This window comes from Mustela putorius, unplaced genomic scaffold (genome assembly GCF_011764305.1).
Source record: "Mustela putorius furo isolate JIRA1106 unplaced genomic scaffold, ASM1176430v1.1 tig00000151_pilon_pilon_pilon, whole genome shotgun sequence".
NCBI classification, from domain to species: domain Eukaryota; kingdom Metazoa; phylum Chordata; class Mammalia; order Carnivora; family Mustelidae; genus Mustela; species Mustela putorius.
In genome coordinates, this window is record NW_025421296.1 from 4411144 (window position 1) to 4426791 (window position 15648).

The 15648-nt window shown below is 39.5% G+C and overlaps 1 long non-coding RNA gene across 1 annotated transcript in view; it reads right to left on the reverse strand.

The window, feature by feature from the left end:
• Positions 1-6292: 6292 nt before the first annotated feature.
• The window catches only part of LOC101686351, a 31483-nt gene continuing 22127 nt past the window's right edge, over positions 6293-15648 (reverse strand). Inside the window, exons 2-4 of the long non-coding RNA XR_200853.2 lie at positions 8326-8462; positions 7614-7743; positions 6293-7033 (exon numbers count right to left, since the gene is read on the reverse strand). This is a non-coding gene — a long non-coding RNA (uncharacterized LOC101686351). The remainder of the gene's footprint in view (positions 7034-7613; positions 7744-8325; positions 8463-15648) is intronic.

The window sequence follows — 15648 nt, forward strand, 5'->3', positions numbered from 1 at the left end:
AGTGTATTATATACAAACCATTTAACTTGAGCTTTAAAACGATTTTTCATGTCTGAGAATTATCAAGAAGATACCAGTTTGGATCAACACTTTCCATAAACTCGAATAAAACCTGTGGTTTCAAAGGCTTTTATTTTCAATGCAAACATTTGTGAGACTCTTAAAGGCACAGTATCTGATCTATTCCTACTCGAAACTTTTGTTGTTATCATTAATTTTTTCAAGAAAGTTTTATTCTACCTGCATTGTCCCCAAACCTCCTAACTAAAAAAACACATACACATTAAAGTATATAATTCTCACCTTCCAGAAAGCCTGAAATGAAGAAGCCAATGTCATGGTCCTCCCTGAACAGGCAGCCATAAAGCAAGTAGGCATCTTGAGGGAAACCTGGGTGGCTCAGTTGTTAAATGTTTGACTTGATTTCGGTTGGGCTCATGATCTCAGGCTTGTGGGATCCAGCCTCATAGAGAGCTCCACACTGAGCGCAGAGTCTACTTGAGATTCTCTCTCCCTCTGCCCCTCTAAACAAACAAACAAACAAACAAACAAGAAATAGGTGTGCTGAACTTCAGATCAGCATGTGATGATCTGCCCAGGATAGCTGAAGGAAAGATGTTCCTTGTTTCCCTACCCTTCTTCTTATCAGCTTTCATCTTTCATATTACACACTTCCCTGGCCAGGGAATGGCCAAAGTTTTGTGGGTTGGCAGCTCAACACCATTTGATCATATGTGAGAGAACAAGAGGCAGATAATAGGAAAGCATAAAACACACTCTGCCCGAATCCTTGTCTCTCAAGGCTATAGCGTGGAAGGAGACACAGGTATCTCTGCAGAGATAAGGTTGCCGCTCTCTGTAATATATGATGAGCTCTTGGGCAGGAGTGGGAGGGATGTTTTGTGATACAAAGATACATTCACTTTGCCTTTAGGAGAAGAGGAAACTTGGTCCAAGGAGCCCAACGAGGAATGGACAAGTATACATCTCTCGCTCATCCTCCCTTATTATGTCAGGAGCTGCCTGGCACACAAGCATAGATACTAGCTTCCTTGAAAAGAAAGTGGACACGAAGAAGGACAGAATGTCTCGCGCCCTCTATACTCGGGAAGGTACACTGGTATAGCTACTCCCACGACTTCAAAGTGACTAATTAAACCCATTAAATATCTGTGCTCTTGATTTATTTTACCTAAAATGATTTTTTCTGAGTAGCAAGATGATTTTTACCAAGTTTCCTTAATCAAAGGCATCATTCTCCAGATTAGATCTGTCTAAAAATATATTTCATGGGATTTAGCATACTTTACACCTTCCTGAAATAACCCTACATTTTTAATGATGCTTGTGGTTGCCTGGCCTCTCGACCTGAGAGAAGAACGATCGCAGCCCAGTTCTTCAACAGCGTGCAAGGGAGTGGGGGAGTGGAGTGCTATCCATCAAATCCCTCGCTATGGGCATGTCCACACAAATGGCTGTGTGGATGTCAAAGCCTGAAATATATAGGCTTTTGCTCTCTCTTTGGTAATGTTCAAGAGCTCTGTTTACTTGTTATGCTCTTTTCTATTCCTCATCCTCAACCAAAAAGTGATGTTTCCATGAATAAGAAAATGTGGCTGCTTTTTGTTTTTCCTTCCCCATCTCTGAGTGAATTATCTGGCCAAAGCAAAAGGCCAGGGGGCCTTCTGGATGCTCTTGATGATATATGGGAAGGCTATATGGCATCAGCTGGGAAAACCACAGCCAACATTGGAATAATCAAAAGTGACCTACATGCAATAATAACCCGTGTGACAGTCAAGAGGGGACACCGGGAGGCAGGTGGTCTATATGACAGAGGATCGATACTCCCGTAGCAGGGATAAAATAGATTCCAAATGGAAAATAAACTCGCAGAGCATACGTACAGGAAGACAAGAGAAGGGGAGGGAAAATAAGCCAAACCTGCAGGAAACAACACAACAAAGCGAAAGTGAGGGTGAGTGCGGGGGCCCACAGCTGATGTGATGATGAAAACTAAATGAAAAAGGGGGGAAGACAGTCAATATGAATTTGCTTCCACAGCAAAGAAGAAAGCACGCAATGCGAGCCCTCAGAAGCTCGAGCTATCCAAATTAGCCAGGATCTTCTCCATTCTAATTTAACATGCTTACAAAAAATGTCATCATTTGTAAGAAGTGTTGACAGCCTCAAAAACTTGGTTTTGTTTAGTGAGGCCTAGTTTTTACTAAGAAAACAAGGACAACCCGTATTTCATTTCTTTGAAAATATATTCCAATGAAAAGGGAGATGGATAGAGGTAAACCTAATTTGCATTATTTAGTTCAAAAGAAATGTTGCTTTGATGCCACTGTGTATATTTGCCGTGCTTCCTTGCTCTCTTGGGAGCTGGTGTGTATTAACATTCCATTCCTCTTTTTCATTACTGCTATCACATATATTAAAACATGCGCGCGCACACATACACATGCAGTATTAGCTGATAAAGCCGTAACGGCAACCTCCAATATGAGAACTTTCTCCAGAATTCAATCCCAAACATCAATAAAACTAAAGACTCTGATAAATGTTAATAAAATTTCATTACATTTAAAAAAACAAACAAACAAATAAAAAACCACACACTGGAATTTCACGACTGTGTTCCCATCGTGGGTTGTGTGAATCTGAGCTTTTAGGGAGTCACACTACTCTGTAGTTGGGCCCGAGGAATATTTCAAATCTCATTCAAATGGTAGAACATCACATTATCTACAGCATCATCTTGATTTCTTCCTTTTATTTTTTATAACCAAAACTCGCAATGCATTATTGCTCCTATGCCGGGGAGGAGTGGGGCATCTCATTTCCTGGCTGCTTGCTGACGCATTGGGAGGATTTTGCTGCCAGCCCTGCAAGCCTATGTGGAAATCAGAAGTCAAGGACTGTGATCTTCCTAAAGAAACAGCTTTAAAAAAATCTCAAGCTCTTCCTGCAATGCGGCAGATGTGCCCGTTGTAGCCAAGCTCCAGCCAGCTCTCAGAAACGCAAACAGCAAGCCTGGGACTCTGCAAGAGACCAAAATGATGTTTACACAGTGCTGTGAGGGTCTGTGAGACACCCTCCTTGGAGGACCCTTCAAGTATAGCTTCAAGTATAGCACCCCAGTGGGGCTTCCACTGGTCGTGCCCTCCCTGTGCCTCTGCTTACTCAGCCAGGGTTGGAAGCTCCATGAGGGGAGCTCAGTGTGGGCTCTCACCTCCATCACAGAGTCTGGCCCAGCACAGGCAGGGGCTTGACATTTCCATGCTGGGTGTGGACATACACATAGAGAATAACCTCGAAGGAGCCTTCTAAAAGCTGAGTCACTTCCTGAATCTGGCAGGTAGCTCTCATTCCTAAAGGAAACCATATCATGGAGGACAGCTGACTCCCTTCTACCTGGAAGGGAAGAAAAGCCCAGTGTGCCCCTGAGGCAGATGGCATGCCTCTTCCTTCCCCTTTTCTATGAAGTGGTTTCTCAGCCCAGCCCTCAGTGAGAGGCTGCCCTGTTGCTGGTCTTTGTTTCCGGGCTAGAATTCCTTTGCTCCTAAGGATGACTCTCAGTTCTGGTCTGAGTCACTTCCCTGCGTCTCAGCCAATCGGTGAGGGAGATGCTGCTTCCCAAGTCAAAATCAGGGTTGTACTTTTTTCTCTCAACCCTAGTATTTGCATTTGGGGTGAGTAAGAAGAAGTAGAGACACCTGGATTAGGACAATTCCCCCTCAGCTCCAGCCCCAACGCCAAGCTCATTGTAGAACTAACCTCCATGCCTGACTTAAGGGGGGAAAAAAAGGAGGGGAAAAAAAAAAAAAAGGCCTGGAGAGACTGGAAGGATGGTGAGCCTCTCCAGATACTGCCTTCTTCCTGAGAGCCCACCCTGCTGGCCAGCCGGCGCGCTGCAATGACAGTGCATGATTCATGGCTGTCTGCTTCGAGAGAGCAGGGCCTTCGCTGGAGTCTGCACATCTGCTGGATCCTAAGAAGAGCCCACGTTTTATCAAGTCTTTCCCTTAGGAAGATCACAAACCACTTCACGCACAATCATCTCTTCATGCAGCCCTGTCTCTTGGGAAGTGAAGACTACAGGGAGCCGTAAGATAAAGAGGCTATAATAACTCTAACTAAAATTTGGCTGGGATGTTGAGGGTTACTCTGTCCTCCAACTGAACATGCCATATGTTCTTCCGTAAGCACAAGTGACTGAATCTTTGAATTTATTCTTTATCTGAAAGATAGTTAAAATGAGTTGTCAAACACTTCAGTTCAGGACCATATTTAAGACTCCTTTTTTTTTTTTTTTTTAAACCCCCCAATTGGTTCTTTGGGTAATCAGGACATTCTTAATTTTATTTATTATATATAAATATATAAAAATAAAATTTAATATATATTATGTATTAAATAGATATATATATATTTTTTAAAAAAAGGTCTGTAGTCTATTTGCCTATTTAATAATTTTCATATTTGACTGTCAGAACTAATCCAGGGAGATATATAGTATAGAAATGGCTTCGATATTATTAAACCATGCATTTAACCTCCAGCACATTTAAATAGAGAAAAAGACCTTAGTCTGGAGTGAGTGGACAATGATAGCAGCCCTCACCACCACACACAGACACACGTGCATATATCTGGATGTGCACACACATATGAACACACACACACACATACTTTTATCTTTCTGAAAACTGCTACCATCTCTTTGTTTAGGCCACAGGATACACAAAAGTGAGAATTAAAGTCCTTTGTGGTTTAATAAGGAGTTAAATGAAAAGAATCAAGAGTTTTCCTTTGGTTCGAACCCCAACCTCTATTTGTTCATCCTATATGAGTTTTAAATGACCCCACTTCCCTAAGACTTAATTATGTTATCTCATTCTCCGTGAACCCCCTGTGAGTACCTCACTGTGGGGACTCGAAGACTTTGTGGGAAGTGTCAAACGTGTTTTATAAGGAAAACTATTTTTTACTCTTTTGAGGCTAACAAAGATAGGAGTGCTTCTCTGTATCATTTTAATGTATGAACCTAGGGATAATTCACTTAACCAAATAAGGGAGCTTTTCTGACTTGATTTCTCTGCAAGTTTGATGTGCACTTGAACCCACCCACCTGCTGCTGTGTACGAATGGATAACTAGGGAAATTTTTTCTGCCTATTAATTTGTTGAACTCCAATATGATTCCTGAAAAAATAAATATTCTAAGGGAAAAATTTTAGATGATATCCGCTTATCTCTCCTTTTTAAATAGTGACCAACGAAAGACTTTGCATGAAGAGGGGACTCACAGAATAAAAATGTGGCTTTTTAACACGTTATCCACAGCCTGAATAAAAAATTTCAACCCAGGTGAAAGCTTTTCTTTGGAGAAGTGGGCTTCACAGATGCCCTGAACTCAAATTGTATGAAAACATTTGGGCTCCTTGTCTAGCTACGTGGGCTGCCTTTTGGATTCCACAAAAATAACTTTTTTTCTTACTCATAAAAATCATTTATTTTTTTCATTTAGATATTTAAAAGGGAAAAAGAAACAGATAAAAATAAAAATTACTGAAGAGGGAACCTAACAAATCATTCCCTCAACAGTGGTGGTTGGGGAAAGCAGCCTTTCACAATCACTAACTTTTCATTTTCTAAGTGAAAAACAAAAACAAATTGGAGACATTTTCCCCTGAAAGCTGCAAAATGATTTGTCTTCTTAGAATTATCAAAGTGATTTCATGTTCTCAGAAGTATCAAACCATACTTGGTAGGAAAAACCATAACTACTAACCTATTAGAAATGATATCTTAAAAAGTGAAGTAGAAACAACTAAGGAGAGACTTTTTCTGAAGATATAAGTGTAAGAAAAGCAGGAAACTCAAAATGACCTGTCAATCTTAGAGCAAGATTTTTTTAAATAATAACTTAGTAACCCTGATCTCTAGAGTTTTGCTTTTTTAACGCTGAATGCATTATATCTATTTTCACTTAATCTTCCTTTTTCATAAGGTTTAAAAGATAAATTTTCTGATATAAAATTGCTGAATTAGGCAAATGCCATTTGTTTGATTAATGTCTCTCATAAGCAAGAACTGCATGACCTCTGCATGTTTCCGTCAGGTGTCATTTGGGCTACATTTAAATTTAAGCAGGATCAAGAAAGGGTTGATTTCACTGTGATGATGTGCCTTTCTTGTTTGCAGATAATTAGCGTGAAAAATTTTTCATATATATGAAATGCCATGATAAAAGAAGAGAGAAGGAATAGTGTCAACTAGAGCATGTTTTATTTCAAAACTAGAAAAAAATAAATTTAAAATAAATTCCCCAAGAATTGTAAGTAGCTTTCTCTCACCTATGTGGCATCTACTGACTTCTATTTAGTTATCGTATTTTTATTACTATGTGGCCCGTATTAAACGAATTTAGGTTTGGGGATGGATGAGCTGATCATTTTGATTAGCACAAATATTATTTCCCTAATGGAATACTTTTAATCACTTGTTCATTTAAATGGCTGTAGTTGATATTATAGGTATAATCTCTCTTTTACCAGTTAGGAATATACTTAGCTGCAAGTAACAAAGAATTGAAATGTGGTATCTTAACAAAATAGTGTTGAGTTTTTCTCACAAACAAAACAAAATAACAACAACAACAAAAATCCAAAAGGCAAGCTGTTTCAATGTGTGTCCAGCAGTTCCATGATGGCAGGCCGGACATTTCTGTCCTTTTGCAGTTAAGATGGTGGCACATCTGCATTCTAAACAGGAATAGAGGTGAAAAGTGGTGCCAACTCTGTCTGTTCCTTTTTGTAGGAAAAGGAAAACCTTCCCAGGAACAATCTGAACAGACTTCTTAGATCCCATTGGCAGAACTGACTCATGGATCCAACTGACATTGGCTGCCCCTTATGCCGTGGACACTGGGAAGGCAAGGAAGATGACGGCTGTGATTGGCTCTGACAAGTTTCAGTCTCCATCAGATCCAGCGAGGCAAAATCCATCACCATTCTGAACCAATGCTGAGGAAAGGAAGAAAGGAAAATGGATGTTAACCAGGTGGTAACATTGCCATTTCCATATCCACAAAGACATATCCATCGTTCTCTTGCTTTTTGCCAAAATATGCCACCTGCTATGTGAGCTTCAGTCTTCAAACTCCAAGTCCTTGACATATTGCAACAGTCAGTCCCATCATCTTGTTGTGGAAAGAAGCATACTTCCTACTGATTTCCACAGGGTCCTTAACCTCTATCATTAGAACTGATGCTCTATGACAGTAGAACTTAATTGAAGTACAAATAAAACCTTTTATTTCTCTACCATCATTGGGAAAGGGGCTTTCATGGGCCCATCTATGTTTTCACATCCATTTTCTCCACATTTGCTCTCTCAGGCAGTAAGGAGCAAGTGGTTTGGTTCATCGTATGGTTCCCAGACCCTCATCAATGGTTTTTTACATAGCTTAATGAAAAGCTCACAGACATTGGCCTAAGACAAACCTGAGTCTGCATGCAAGTTTTTCTCTTACTTGCCTCCTGAGCTTAAGTAAGTTATCTATTTTCTTTGGACCTCATTTTCCTCACCCATGCACGAACATACCCATTCCTGGGTCACCAGCAGCCACAAGGATGGGATGGGTTATGTAGACAAATGTAGAGGACACATCTTGATGTTCTTCTTTCTCTCTCTCTCCCTTAAAATGAAGTCTATTATGAGATCCAATCCAGTACTAAGGAAGAAGAAAAAAAAACAACTTAAGGTTCAGTATGGGTTTTCAATCTTGTTCTTAAGTGCACACAGAAAATCTTTCAGTCAGTCCTGGGTAATAGAAAACAGACTACAATTACAGGGGCTGGAGTGTGGAGGCTGATAAAGACAGATATCTAGGTTTCCAGGAATGAGAGAGAACTGAGCTGCTCTAGGACAGTGAGTAGGTTCTAGAGCAACAGCTGTCTGTCAAGGCTTGCTTGCAATCTCTTTCCCAACATCTTCAACCCTCATTAAAGAAGTTGTTCTTCCCCTGTTGAACTCCTTTCTTTCTCTTAGCTTATTTCATATTCAATCTAACTCATCAGTTTTATAATTATTTCATGTACGTTATCTTCCCTCTCAACTATAAAAATAGGATAATAATAGTAATACCTTTTTCAATGAAATTATGTAGTGATTAAATAAGATACTGTAGGTGAAAGGGCCTAGTACAATGCCTGACTCATTTTCAGTCCTACAGACATAGTCATTGTGTGTATGTTTGCATGTGTGTCTGTGTGTGTATGTTTGTGTGGTGTGTACTTTCTAACTACTTACTCACCAGAGCTTTACAAAGTAATTTTCATCATTCTTGGAATTCTTTTGGGGTTTCCATAAATTTCCAACTTTCTCCACTTTATTCATTGTAGTCTTTCAGAAATCTTCCCGAGGGATAGAAGGTACTAACAGATGCTCTGCCTATATGGAATAAACATTTCCAAACCATTACATATATATGAAAAATCCTTTCTCATCTATCTGTAAAATTTTGTCTACAGCAAAGTGTGCTTACGTTCCATCAATGGTGAATGGACTTGATGGTGACTTTTGTCTGAAAATACTCCTTACAAATGGCAAAAGTTACTACTTTTCTAAAGGAAAGTTTTGATGATGAGGCTAACAGGGCCCAAACCGACTCTCCTATTAAAAAACTAACACCCTGCACGCACCAGTAATTCCTTTCCCAAGATTCATTTTATGATGGGTAGACACAGCCTTAATGGAAGTTAAAACTGTATTTGAGGGATTGTTTGTGAAAATTGGAGGCACATTAGGCATGAATCTCATTTATGTAGAACTAGAGAGAGCAGCCATGCTACTTACAAAGCATTAGAACCAAATCCTTGTCATCAATAAAATAAAAAGTCAGACGTAGTGTTTTATATCTAAATTGATTATGCTGATTTTGGTACCTTTCCTTTCCTGGTCCCCAAACTATTTAAGTAATAAAGTTTTAATTGCCATACATACCAATTAAGAGTCCTTGGCAAACTGTTTGCAAGTGAATAATAAATGATTCAAACCTATAAATAAAAGGAAAATATGCTAAAATAGTAATGATAGACTGTACATACAAATGAGCACACTGGGGGCTTCCCTGCAGGAGAAAAGAAAAGCCTCCCTCTCGTCAGCATTGCCATTTTTTTTATGTAGCAAGGGAAAAGGCAACGTTAGCAAACAAAAATTGCCTTTCACTTTGCCAACAAGATAAATAGAATGAAATTTCAATGAAAATGACTGGAAAATGTACATGATTGATGCTAAATTTGCAAAAATTCCAAAGATATGGGTACAGTTTGTCATCAAAAATGATGTAGAAATCTTTTTGTTTTGTCAGAAAAATTATGCAAAGAAAAAATTGCCAATTTTCCTCCTCCAGCTCTTGTCCTTGCCTCCTCTAGAATCTGTTTGCTTTTTGAAGAAAAGCGACAGGAATATTTTTACTTTAAAATCTTTTATTTTGCTAATCACTAAGAATGTGTGGCAGACATGTTTCCGTGGGAGCTTTCATGAAGATAATGGGCCTGCATCTGTCCCTCACAGCGTCGGAGGAGGACCAAAGGAGGAGCCATACATGAAAGCCCTTTGCAAACTTCAAAATGCCCCCAAAATGTTCATTTTCCTTATTAGCTAAATGCCAACTTAGATACATTTAAATACTGTTTGTGGAAAAGAAAATGAGATTCTAAACTCTAAATCAAAGGGAAATTAGATAGCCTTAAAAGTGGGGATGGAAGATAAGAAAAAACAAAACATGCTTTTACTAAGATTTAGAGATCAGGCCTATACTCAATCCTTATCTTTTATAACAACAACAACTCACTTTTCCTGCCTCCCCCCAACCCCCATAGATCAGGAGACCAGTCTCGTATATCTGAGTCTTTTCTGAATGTCCAGCCTTTAACACATATTCAATTAATGAATGAATGGTCACTAATGAACTAGGTACAGAGTTGTGTTCTTTTTTTTTTTTTTTCTTACTTGCAATAGTTCATTTAATCTTTATGTTAAACATATGTGGGACACCTGGGTGGCTCAGTTGGTTAAGCAGCTGCCTTCGGCTCAGGTCATGATCCCAGCGTCCTGGGATCGAGTCCCACATCGGGCTCCTTGCTCCACAGGGAGCCTGCTTCTCCCTCTGACTCTGCCTGCCACTCTGCCTGTGCTCGCTCCTGCTCTCTCTCTCTCTCTCTCTCTCTCTCTGACAAATAAATAAATAAAATCTTTAAAAAAAAAAAAAAAACATATGAAAGGAGCTTACCCCCAATTTTTGATAAGAAAACTGCAACTCAGAAAGGTACTTGTCATGTGCTATGTGTACTGTTATAAGCATTTCACATAATTATATTGTTTAAACTTTGTTGCAATCCTATGGGATGAGCTCTATTATCCCCATTTAAAGATAAGAAAACTGATACAGAGAGAAGTAAAATTACTTGACCAATAAAGGGGGTCCCACTAAGCTGGATTCTAACCCTAGAAGACTGACCCCAGAGATATACTTTTGCTTTTTGAAGATTTATTTATTTATTTCAGAGAGGGAGAAACAGAGTATGAGCAATGGGAGGGGCAGAGACAGAGGGAAGAGAGAATCTTAAGCAGACTCCTTGCTGAGTGCTGAGCCCCACATGGGGCTCCAGCTCAGGACACTGAGATTATGACCTGAACCAAAACCAAGAATCTGCTGCTTAACCGACTCTGCCACCCAGGAGCCACCCCCCACCCAGACCCCAGAGAAACACTTTCAATGTGAATATTATTCTGCCTTGCCTGCTGAGGGCATGCAGTAAGAATGTGGTACAGCTCAGATTTTGTATCCAACTCTGCCTGACTCCCAAACTCCGAAATGATCTCTCTCCATTCCATATCCTGAAGAATATTTTCAAAGTTGCCAAAACAGAAGGCTGGAGCCAAAAAGAGTTGCAGAATTGGGAAGATCTTGGTAGGAAAAAACTGAAATTGATTTTGGCAGTTTGCTGAAGGTGCTCAGGAGCCAAGGAGAAAGGAAGCACTGACATGAAGGCAACTTACTCGACCCAGGAGAGAGTCTGAATTCCATCACTTCTAAGTGGGTGACATTGACCATCTTCATTCGATTGACCTAAGACTCCATTCCTCAAATGAGAAAATCAAGTAAAGCAGATGCTACACAACTCAGTTTTTTGCCAATGTAATGACACGTACGAACTTAGAAAGTATCACTGTTAGAGTAGCAGAATGGTTTCACTCTTTTTAATATATATATATACATATATTTTGATTAATTTATTTGACTGAGAGAGAGAGATCACAAGCAGGCATAGAGGCAGGCAGAGAGAGGGAGGGAAGCAGGCTCCCCACTGAGCAGAGAACCCGATGCGGGCTTGATCCCAGGACCCTGAGATCATGACTGGAGCCGAAGGCAGAGGCTAAACCCACTGAGCCACCCCGCACCCTTAGTTTCACTCTTTTTTAGGAACTATTGGCTGAATTTGTACAGAAATAAATCACGTCTGGTTTGGTGGGAAGGAGCACATGATATATTCAGTTTTATTTCATTTGAAGGCTCTTCTGAAAATCAATTCTACTCTTCAGTTAGACCATAGGGTCAGATTACTTTTTTTTTTTTTTAATACAGACTGCTTTAGAGTAAAGATCATTAAAAATTCAAACTTTGTTTCTAAATCAGATACAAGGAGTTATCTAAAGAAATCAGGGATTATAATAATCGCAGAGATTTCAGAAACATGTTTAATCCAACCCTGTGTCTTTTCTTTAAATGTATTTGAGCTGGTTCAACCATGAATCCTTTCGATCAACTAGAGTCGACTGAATACTCATCGTATAACTGTAACCACTTACCGAACAATGTTACAGGTCATGTACAGTGCTAAACTTCATTTGGATTATCTCATTAAGTCTAATAACCCTTAGGAAGGGTGCTTTTATTATTACCATTTCACCAATAAAAAAACTGTAGCATAAAGTAGGTTAAGGGACTATCCAAGAACACAGAAGTCATAAGTAGTCAGGCCAAGCTTAGAACCAGGTGTGCTTCTAAGCCTCCAGAACACATGAGGCTAATCCCAAGCCATAAAGAAACTGTACCTGGTGCTATGTTAATTTGTAAAAATTCAATATTTTGGCATAACGTTAAGCTTGCAGAAAACTCGAAAGAATATGAATAGTACAAAGAACACCATTATACCATATATATGCTTCATGTATTAAAATTTTACTCAATATTTTTTGTCATTCGCCCAACAGATAGAGAAAGGAAGAAAAAAGAAAGAAAGAAAGAAAGATGATAGATCAGTAGATGACATATCGATAGATCAGTAGATCCATTGATCCATAGAGTGACCAAGATAGATACAATAGGTAGAAAGAAGGGTAAGTAGGTAGATGGATAGATGGGCAGGTGGATGGATGGATATAAATTTATAGATACAGATATGTATCATTTTCTTTTTCCTGACTCTAGAGGATAAGTAGCATACATTAGGGCCCATTATCCCCGTATACTTCAGTGTCTAATTCTTAAGAAGAGGATATTTTCTCACATAACCTACAGGACAGTTATGAACCTCGGTAAAATTAACATTGATAGGATACTAATCTGCTGTCTGCACTCCAATTTTGTCAAGTGACCCAATAATGTCCTTCATAGCATTTTCTCCCTCCAGTGCCAGATTCACTCTAGAGTCAAGTAATGCATTTTATTATTATGTCTCTTTAGCCTACTTTAATCTAAAACATTTCTACAACCTTTCTTTGTCTTTTATGACATTGACAGGTTTGAAGGAAACTGTACTTTTTTTTTTTTTTTTTTTTTACATTGAGATATTCTTCATTTGGAGTTTATGTGATGTTTACTTATGATTAAATTCAGCGAATGCATTCCAGGCTGGAATAATACATAAGTGATATTGGGTCCTCCTCAAGTTATCATATCTGGAGGCACATCATGTCCATCTGCCTGTCCCTGATGTTAATTTGGATCACCCAGTCAAGCTTTGTCTGATTACATCATTATATATTACTATTATGCAGTTACTTATATAGAAATTAAATTGTGATAAATATACATATATAAATAATACTCAGTATATAGCTATAATATAGTTAGTATTATGTTGGTACTGTTTTTCCCCTTACAACTACAAGCAATCCTGCAGACACTTAATACCATACAAATATCTTGCTTCATCAAAATTTCCCTCTGGATCAATGACTCTTGCATGATCCAATTTTTAGCAAGACACAGGACGGTAGTATGATAGACTTTTTTGTTTAATCTTTAATCATTCCTTCAGGTAGAATTTCTAAAAATATTTTTTTAAACTCTTTGGCATCTTCCACTATGACTATGAACTCTTTCTCATGCATGTGGGATTTTCATCAGGTCTTGAAGGAGTCCAGGATGATAATGGAGAAAAGAAAGGAATGAAGAGCTTTCTCAGTTCTGTTCCTAAAATTTTCAAGTGGGAAATCCTCAACCCTGAACATCAAGAAATTACTTTTTAGAACTCTTAAGCTAAATATATTGTGAAGAAATTTCCAATTTTGTTCAGTGGAAACTAGTTTTACAAAATCCTCTTTGAAAACGGCACTGTGGTCAAGATTAGGCAATGAAGCTTACCAAAGTCCCCACCCCCACATAAATTCGCAGTACATATTAGTAAGTTAAAGACTGTTAAGTCCTACATTAGAGACGATTGGTTAATGTTAACCCAGTTTTGCCACATTCACTAGAGCCCCCCAGTAACACCTGTTATCATCATTCAAAGCCTTATCTGAGAATGTTAATTTGCATATGTAAAGTGAATATTAAGTTGCCTTTAAGGTCTGTCCTCTGCTCCTCCATAGTCCTCTCTATAGCTCTTTGAAATCAAAATCACTTTGTAACCAGTTATTAGCTTATCAAACAGTTCCATTTGAGAAGCAGTTCCATTCTGTCCTAGAGGACAGAAATTTGTTGTTTACAGTATTTGCCATTTCTGTTACACTACCTGGTACTTAACAGGCATTCAAAAAGTGTTAAATTGAAGCATTGAATTGTGTGAGAGATATCGAATTTACTTGAAATTTTATCTTAGTTCGGAAGCTGCTCTTCCCTCACCTGGGTCCCCATTCAGTGAATTATTTTTAAATTAATTTTACCTGGGGACCATAACAATTACTCTCCTTCATCCTAGAATACATGCCCCGTTGAAAAACAAAGCAACACGTGTTCAGTTTTTGAGTAGCTTGGAGTGATGACATTTTAAGGGGTGTGGACCCCACCAGCTTCCCCACCCCCACTCCCTACCCCATACCCCTACCCAGTGACTAAATTGAGTTCAATTGCAAAACAATGTGTCTGTCTCTTCAGTCTTCCCACCCTCTTCCCCACGCTGGAAGTTTCCTGGTAAATGATACTGGCAAGCCCCCTTCTCTTCTGGAGCCAGTATTCTAGTGGGTGAAGACAAATGAAAACAAAGTGCGCAAATAAACAAACAAGAGAACTCCTGGAGCCTTAAGCACTTTGAAGACAATAAAACAGCATAATAAGATAGAGGGTAAGCAAGTGGGGTTAAAACTTCAAGGAGAAGCCAACCTCATGAGAACCTGGGAGCTGAGACTCTTAGGAAGAGGGGGGCTCAGCGAGTGCAAAGGCCTTGAGGCAGAAAGTGGGTGTGGAGGGCTGAGCCCAGAAGTGGCCGGGTGACAATGAAGCATAGGCATCACGTGACATTCCCTGGCTGCGGCTGGAGACTCTTCTCAGCAGCATCTTGTGAATGAGGAGGGCGATGAGGGAGAAAACGATAAAGGTCTGAGAGCTGTGAACAGCAATAAATAAAGGAGGCGAGGTTTTGACGTTAAGTGATGGATGATAACGTACAGAATCTAAGTGAGCAACACGATGGGAAGACAGTCCTGCTGCCTTAGCTGCTTCTCCCTCAAACCTCCTCGCTTCCTCTCCTTTGGCTTCTCCCTTTCTTTGTCTTCCGCTTTCAATGCCTTACCTTCTGTGTGTCTCCCCCAAGCCCCTGGCCGATCAGGTCCCTCTCTTCTATTTTTGCTCTCCCTCTTCTCCCTTCCCCTTTGCTTATCCCTCTTGTGGGTCCTAGCTTCCCCCTCAGCTCGTGTTTCTCATTCATACTAATTTATTTGACAAACCTTCACCAGATCGCTTCTATTGCCAGGCACTCTCCTTAGTACCTGAAGGAGATACTGAGATGAATTAGCTGTAGTGCTCCCTGCCCTCAAGGAACTTGTGGGCTTCTAGGGGAGGGAGATGAATGCATTATTCCAAAGCAGTGTGCGCAATATAAAGGAATAGACACAGAGATGGCCCTTCACAGCCATAGCCCTTCTCTGCCTTAAGCAATCATAATATAGCAAGAATCCCCTGACATTCCTCCTTTTAGCTCTCTGTCCTAAAATCTATTTCACACGCTGCCTTAAGATTAATCTCCCTGAAACACTGCTCTTGTGAATTCTATATTGAGACAGAAATGGGTTCAAAATACATCCCCCCACATAGAAACTAAGTGTATTGTGGGATCCTGGATAAAATCCTGGAACAGAAAAAGAAAATGGACATCAGTGAAGAAACAGATGAAAGTCAAAAAGGTCCACA